Source organism: Tursiops truncatus, chromosome 7, assembly GCF_011762595.2.
Source record: "Tursiops truncatus isolate mTurTru1 chromosome 7, mTurTru1.mat.Y, whole genome shotgun sequence".
Classification (NCBI taxonomy): domain Eukaryota; kingdom Metazoa; phylum Chordata; class Mammalia; order Artiodactyla; family Delphinidae; genus Tursiops; species Tursiops truncatus.
In genome coordinates, this window is record NC_047040.1 from 26,271,268 (window position 1) to 26,278,879 (window position 7,612).

Below are 7,612 nucleotides of genomic sequence, written 5' to 3' on the forward strand. Positions count from 1 at the left end.
CGATAGAAGGTTTATTTAATGAGTCACTATCAGCTTGTCAAGAAAAACAGCTGCACTTCTGGGCCTCTGGCTCAGGGAAAGGAACTAAATTGTCAAGTCCCCACAAAGCTTCCTAAGCTAGGTGTCTCAAGTATCTTACACAGGGAAGGGAAAAATCCCAAATAACTAGAATCACCTCCATCCCAGGAGTTGCCACTACCATCTAGTGGCAGCATGTAACATAACCTCCAAGAAGTTATCACGGGAAATCACTAGTGATTCTGACTTTATTTTCCATAGAATTAGAAAGACCTAAATTATCCACCCAGTCACAAGATGTCAATGCTGGGAGGGACATTAGCAAGACCAATGGTCTAGGCTGTGGCTGCACAAAAGAATCATATGGAGTGCTTTTTTTTTTTTTTTTTTTTTTTGCGGTACGCGGGCCTCTCACTGTTGTGGCCTCTCCTGTTGTGGAGCACAGGCTCCGGACGTGCAGGCTCAGCGGCCATGGCTCATGGGCCCAGCCGCTCCGTGGCATGTGGGATCTTCCCGGACCGGGGCACGAACCCAGTGTCCCCTGCATCGGCAGGCGGACTCTCAACCACTGCGCCACCAGGGAAGCCCTAGAGAGCTTTTTAAAAGTATATATTAGTGTTTGGCTGATGAAAGAAATTAAAGATGATACAAATAGATGGAGAGATATACCACGTTCTTGGATTGGAAGAATCAACATGGTGAAAATGACTCTACTACCCAAAGCAATCTACAGATTCAGTGCAATCCCTATCAAATTATCAATGGCATTTTTCACAGAATTAGAACAAAAAATTTCATAATTTGTATTGAAACACAAAAGACCCTGAATAGCCAAAGCAATCCTGAGAAAGAAAAACTGACCTAGAGGAATCAGGCTCCCTGACTTCACACTACAAAGCTACAGTAATCAAGACAGTATGGTACTGGCACAAAAACAGAAAGAGATGAATGGAACAGGATAGAAAGCCCAAAGATAAACCCATGCACATATGGTCACCTTATTTTTGAAAAAGGAGGCAAGAATATAGAATGGAGAAAAGACAGCCTCTTCAATAAGTGGTGCTGGGAAAACTGGGCAGCTACATGTAAAAGAATGAAACTAGAACACTCCCTAACACCATACACAAAAATAAACTCAAAATGGATTAAAGACCTAAATATAAGGCCAGACACTATAAACTCTTAGAGGAAAACACAGGCAGAACACTCTATGACATAAATCACAGCAAGATCCTTTTTGACCCACCTCCTAGAGAAATGGAAATAAAAACAAAAATAAACAAATGGGACTTACTGAAACTTAAAAGCTCTTGTACAGCCAAGGAAACCATAAAAAAGACAAAAAGACAACCCTCAGAATGGGAGAAGGTATTTGCAAATAAAGCCACTGACAAAGGATTAATCTCCAAAATTTACAGGCAGCTAATGCAGCTCAGTATCAAAAAAACAAACAACCCAATCCAAAAATGGGCAGAAGACCTAAACAGACATTTCTCCAAAGAAGGTATACAGGTTGCCAACAAACACATGAAAGAATGCTCAACAGCATTAATCATTAGAGAAATGCAAAACAAAACTACAATGAGATATCATCTCACACCAGTCAGAGTGGCCATCATCAAAAAATCTACAAACAATAGATGCTGGAGAGGGTGTGGAGAAAAGGGAACCCTCTTGCACTGTTGGTGGGAATGTAAATTGATACAGCCACTATGGAGAACAGTATGGAGGTTCCCTAAAAAACTAAAAATAGAACTACCATACGACCCAGCAATCCCACTACTGGGCATATACCCTGAGAAAACCATAATTCAAAAAGAGTCATGTACCAAAATGTTCATTGCAGCTCTATTTACAATAGCCAGGTCATGGAAGCAACCTACATTTCCATCAATAGATGAATGGTTAAAGAAGATGTGGCACATAGATACAATGGAATATCACTCAGCCATAAAAAGAAACGTAATTGAGTTATTTGTAGTGAGGTGGATGGACCTAGAGTCTGTCATACAGAGTGAAGTAAGTCAGAAACAGAAAAACAAATACCATATGCTGACACATATATATGGAATCTAAGAAAAAAAAAAATGGTCGTGAAGAACCTAGGGGCAGGACAGGAATAAAGATGCAGACATAGAGAATGGACTTGAGGATACGGGGAGGGGGAAAGGTAAGCTGGGACAAAGTGAGAGAATGGCATGGACATATATACACTACCAAATGTAAAATAGCTAGTGGGAAGCAGCTGCATAGCACAGGGAGATCAGCTCCGTGCTTTGTGTCCACCTAGAGGGGTGGGATAGGGAGGGTGGGAGGGAGACACAAGAGGGAGGAGATATGGGGAGATATATATATATATATATGTATATATATGTATATGTATATATGTATAGCTGACTTACTTTGTTATAAAGCAGAAACTAACACACCTTTGTAAAGCAATTATACTCCAATAAAGATGTTCAAAAAAAGATAACCAAGTAAACAAAATAAACAAATTACATAAATTAAATGGGGTGGCCAGGAAAGGTGTTGCTGAGAAGACAAGGCATGGAGTCAAGCATCTACCAGCACAATAGGTTTATTTTTTACTCACATGATGATTGTGATCCATATAGTAATTCAGGGTACATGGTAATTCAGGGTCTTTTCCATCTTGTGGTCTATCTGTCCCCCAGGTCCTCAGTGTTCTTCTCCGCATTTAGCTGGAGAATGTGGAAAGAGAAAGAGTGTGGGGAGGGCACACACGCCTCCACCTGAGGAGGCTGGTGCCTCCACATCTAGGTTCACACCCATGATGAGAACCAGTCATACAGCTCTCCCTGGATGCCAATTTGCCAAGTGCTGTGCCAACCAAGAAAGGAAGAATAGGCACCTACATGAGCATTAGCAGCTCCTGCCCGCAACCAGTTAGGAAGCTACTGCAGTTTCCCAGGGGGAAGGTCGTGCTGACCAGGACCAGGGCCATGACAGGTGAGCTGTTGAAAACTGAAAGGATTCTGGATACATCCTGAGTTAGAGTTAAGTTTTATGGAGGAGGTGTAGATGGAGTGCATGAGAATGAGAAGAGTGAAACTTAAAGCCGAGATAGATGAGCTTCTGATGTTTGGACATTCCTGCCCAGGGGCTCCTTGAGAAGACTCAGTTTGCATGAGTTAACTCCTGTGTGGCTCTTAATTCCCACGTGGCCAGAGGAGGAGGAATATTTTATTCACAAACACCCAGGGAACAGAGGCAGGAACCACAAAATTCTTCTGAGAGATGGATGGAGGACTTGTTTCCCCAAACTGCCCTGGAGACACAGACATACACAGGTTTTTTAATTCTTCAAATAGTAAAATGTGGAGTGGGAAAGTTGAGTATTCTCTCATGTACATCACAGCATCTAAGGGGGCAGCAGATGCCATAGACACTTCTAGTGCATTGGCAGTGCCCTGCTGGGTTGAAATTTTTGGTGAGGAACCTATATAAGACATACTCAAAGAAATACTCGGTATCAGAGACAGGGCATTTTGATGACAAGGAACTGAAGTTTTGAAAAATAAATGTTTGGTGTTCCCCATCAAATAGCCTGAAAGAAGAAAGAAAGAAAAGAAAGAAAAAGGAAAGAAAAGAAAGAAAGAAAGAAAGAAAGAAAGAAAGAAAGAAAGAAAGAAAGAAAGAAAGAAAGAAAGAAAGAAAGAAAGAAAGAAAGAAAGAAAAAGAAAGGAAGGAAGGAAGGAAGGGAGAGAGAGGGAGGGAGGAAGGCAGGGAGGAAGGAAGGAAGGAAGGAAGGAAGGAAGGAAGGAAGGAAGGAAGGAAGGGAGAGGGAGGGAGGGAGGGAGGGAGAAAGGAAGGAGAGAGGGAGGGAGGAAGGAGGGAGGGCGGGAGGAAGAAAGAAAGAGGAAAATTAACTTATGGTACCCTATTCCCCCATATACACATGTACACACACACAAACTACACACACACACACTCACACATACCTCAGGTAGTAAGTTCACTGCTCAGTGACAGAGAGAGGTGTGGCAAATGGAAGAAAATTCAAAGTTGTCCACTAAATACCTTTCTTCATATATTTTGCTTCCATAAGTCTAAGACCATTTTGGGGAAAGCGCTAAGAGGAAATACTCCTGAAGAGATCAAATATGCAAGCCAAATATGCAGTCGTGATGCCAAAAGGAGTTTCCTTGGATTAAATGAGATTTCTTCAACTAGAAGGCGGGAAGAAAATCCTGTGTTGCTAGAGAGGCTGTAATTCCCACCAAAAAAAAATGCTTGATGGTGAAGGATATACAGATCCTATCTTTCTTTAAAATTCTGATATTGTTCATCGTGAATTTTTTGCATTAATTTAGAATTTGTGAATTTTGCATTAAAATATGACTTGTGTGGTAACTGAATTTTGTGGCACCCCCTTAGCCCTAGTCCTGGTGACTTGGTGAAGCACAACACAGAAAGACACAAGTGCTCCAAGCGTCCTACACCACTAGACCCCAAGTGCCATCCTAATGGGAGGGTGGACACACAATGGTAACCTCAGAGGGCAGATGACCTACAAATAAAGAGGCACCTCTGACCCCCCAAACTTTGCATTATGTAACAACTTTGAACTATTGGGGGGGGTTAAGTAAACCATAAGAAAGATTGAGGTTAATAGCGAACTTGAGGTTAGGAATAAAAAATAGTTTGAGTTCAGTTTCTTGCCCATTTGCATTCGTAGACTGATATTCACACCCATTATACCAATAATTCTCAACTATGGCTGCACATGAGAATCGCCTGGTGTGTTTTAATACATACCAAAGACAGAGCCCCACCACCAGGGGTTCTGACTTAATTGGTATGTTTTAAAAGCTCCTCACATTATTCTAACATGCGGCCAGGACTGAAAACCTCTGCCTTATGCTATTAAGCATCAATGGTGCCTGCAGTGTACACTCTTGACAGTTGAGCCTAGCAGAGGTCCAGCAGAACGGTGGCTTGCCCCCACTGTCTTCCCCATCTTCCCTCTTACGTGGCTTCAAAACAAGTCTCAGTGCACACTGCTGTGAACCATAAAACAAAACCAAGCTCACTACAAAAAGTAGGAGAGCTTGAGAACATAATTAAAACAACAAATTTAAAAGAATGCCTTCATCTAAGGCTCATAAAGCGTCAATTCCTTAAAAAACGTGCTTGCACTTATGTGATCATTTCTTTCAAGATGCCAAAGTCATTTTATAGTTAGACAAGTTAGGCAATAAAGAAAACATATTTAGAATAAAATAGCACAAGACTCATTTTAGTTCTTTTTTATGAAGTTAATGTATTGTCAGAGCGTAAATATTTTCTCTGTGCTACATGACAGCAACATACACCACACCACCTTTACCTCTTAAAGCCTAGAGGTGAAGCATACCTCTCTACCGCGTTGATATGGCCCTGGTTTACGTGAGGTTTAACCCTGGTTTTCAAGGTGCTTATAATCTAACAGACTATTGGTGGTTCAAAATTCAGGATCATGACACCATGATGCCCTGAAAATAGGTTGTAAACCAGGTTACAACCTCAGACAGCTTTATTAACCCATCTGTTCACTCACAGGAATGGAATCATTCCTCTACAAACTACAAATGGCTATCACCTCAAATGACAGCACTGCAAATGAGATGTTCAACTAGAAGTATTTGCCTGCCCCTAGGGAAATGTTACTGCCAGGATAAGTAAAACCAAGAGCAAGCTGCAAAAGAACTACTTCCTTCTGTTTGCCAAAGTGCACCTGCCTTATGAGTAGGCAAGAGAAATAGTCAAGCAGGAAGCGGCTGAAAGGTATCAGTAACGGCCAAAAGTATCCCTTTACCCACCTCCCCAGGTGCGGAAGAATCCAAGAATCCATCACCGGCACTGGATTCCTTTGGAATAAATAGCGCCTTCTCCCTGTAGACCACATGTAAACATACGTACTTAATATGCCCGTGTAAAAGCTAGAGCATTGCCACTAACAATTACGTCTAACTGAATGGTTCATGTCACTCAGAAGCACGGAGCACCTGACTTCGAGGAAGATTATGTAGAAAGAACAGTGAATGGGCAGGAAAAAAAAACCTTATTACTTTATAATTCGATCTAGGATTCATCTAGCCTGTGCTCTTACTGCAATCCTCTGCTAACTCCACTCAGTTCTCCTCCAGTGAAGCCACCAGTATGCCCCCTATTTGAAAACTTATTGGGAATCCCTATTTGAACACCATCCCAGAGAAGCAGGTGAAAAAAGATGACTTAGAAACCCAGAGGTTCTTCATTTTGACCCCCAGAGAAGGGCCCAGGGATGGAATTCAAAGGATCCGTGAACTTGAATTTCTTAAATTAAATGACATCACTTATTTTCACTAACATCTAACTGAAATTTACTGTTTCATTCAAATATAAATGCAGGTACCAAACCCCCGTAGTATCAGCAGTACATGTCACTTTGTTGTAGATAGAATATACTGATATTTCTATTTCTTGTTACAGTCTTTACAGACATACTGAAATCCTGTATATGTCACCACCTTGGATTTATGACGATTACTAGGCCAGCCATTAAATTCTGTTACTTAATGCATACGAAGCACACATATGACTCTATGACAATTTAAAAATTATTTTGATAACTAGTTCAGTGTGATGTGTTTTCCTTGAAGCCTTTGTACTTTATATTGTGCATTTCAAAATTATTCTGAGGAGGAGTGACAAGCTTCACCAGACTGCCAAAGCAGTCACAACACAAAAAAATTTAAGAACCCCTGAAATAAACCTCTCCTTTCATTGTAATTAGACTTTTGTGTACTCTTACCATGTATCCCAAGTGTGTAATCCTAAAATTCCTATCAGCAAGGCAGACAAGAAGCAAAATATTCTCTACTAGATTCTTTGCTACCCTCTGGGCTAGCCCTCTTGGCTTCATGGTGGGGTAAGGAAGGCAGATAACCTCTATGCTCCATTCCAAATATCACATTAAAGTTATCTTTTGCAGATGACCAAACTTCGACGATAGGAAGTGCTCTTCCTTGCATTTCTTATAAAAGAAAAGAAATTGTCCACTACCCATTCATGGTAGTTATCCTATTTCTGAATTCTATAGTGACTTGCTAGAGGACTACATCAATTAATTTAACCTTCTGGAACTTCTACTTCTCTATGTGTAAAAAGCAAAAAGCTGTAGGTCATTAAACTATATAACTATGTCTAAAGCATTCTCTAGCCATCAAATGCTGCTATTGCTTATAACATATTTTGAGAATTCCAGATGATGAATGTTATACAATCATAACACGCTATAGCACAGAAAAAGAATTCTGGAAGGATAGTGAAGCCTAACTCTCGTCAATTGGCATGTTGGGTTGGCTTCAACCTAAATTTGTAGCAGTCAACTTTGTTGGCTTCAGTCCTACCACAAGGTTCTTCATTACCAGCAACTCGCGATACCACAGCGTTGGTTGCTGCCAATGGCTCCGTTGCACTGTCACCAGCTCTGCTACTACCACCGCTAAATCTCCACTGAAGCCCCTGCTGAGTTAAGGAGGAAGAACTGAGTGGAACGACATGACTATTCCTCAGGTTAATAGGCTTGAGGGAAGGCCTGGTCCTC

The 7,612-nt window shown here is 41.2% G+C and overlaps 1 protein-coding gene across 1 annotated transcript in view; it reads right to left on the reverse strand.

Moving 5' to 3' along the window:
- Positions 1-2,766, reverse strand: part of CPS1 (carbamoyl-phosphate synthase 1) — a 215,052-nt gene extending 212,286 nt beyond the window's left edge. The window contains exon 1 of the mRNA XM_019938868.3: positions 2,615-2,766. The gene's annotated coding sequence lies outside the window, so the exon portion shown is untranslated. The remainder of the gene's footprint in view (positions 1-2,614) is intronic.
- Between the last annotated feature and the right edge of the window lie 4,846 nt (positions 2,767-7,612).